Here is a 346-nt window from a genome sequence, read left to right as displayed (position 1 = left end):
ATGGCTTTTTTAAAGATTTTCTGGCCTTAACACATGGTATCAGCAAGCCGGGGAGCAGGGAAAGGAGGGGGGATGCAGACCTTCCGCGTGATCGTAATCAGTGCAAGAATGGAGCGGATGAGATGTGATCTAGCCAGGTTACGCATAATATTTCCACGTGCACCTGGGGGAGCGTGGAAATGTATTTAACGTAAAAATCGCTGACCGCTCTTTTTGCAGGACACCGGGCGCTGCGGGGACAACACACGTTGTTCGAGCACTTGGCCTCTAAGTTTTCCGTATCTCGGGGCTTTGTCTTTTGCACAAAACCCCGCGCTGACACGCTGGGCAGAGGAAGGGGAGGAGG

General features: G+C 52.6%; 1 protein-coding gene across 1 annotated transcript in view; it reads left to right on the top strand.

Moving 5' to 3' along the window:
* Positions 1-346, top strand: part of LOC104127080 (zinc finger protein ZIC 4) — a 28,672-nt gene that overhangs the window by 4,576 nt on the left and 23,750 nt on the right. The window lies entirely within an intron of this gene.

The sequence above is a fragment of the Egretta garzetta genome, unplaced genomic scaffold, assembly GCF_000687185.1.
Source record: "Egretta garzetta isolate BGI_Z169 unplaced genomic scaffold, ASM68718v1 scaffold425, whole genome shotgun sequence".
Lineage (NCBI taxonomy): Eukaryota > Metazoa > Chordata > Aves > Pelecaniformes > Ardeidae > Egretta > Egretta garzetta.
Note: the sequence above shows the minus strand (reverse complement) of the source record. Positions and strands in the feature narration are given on the sequence as shown.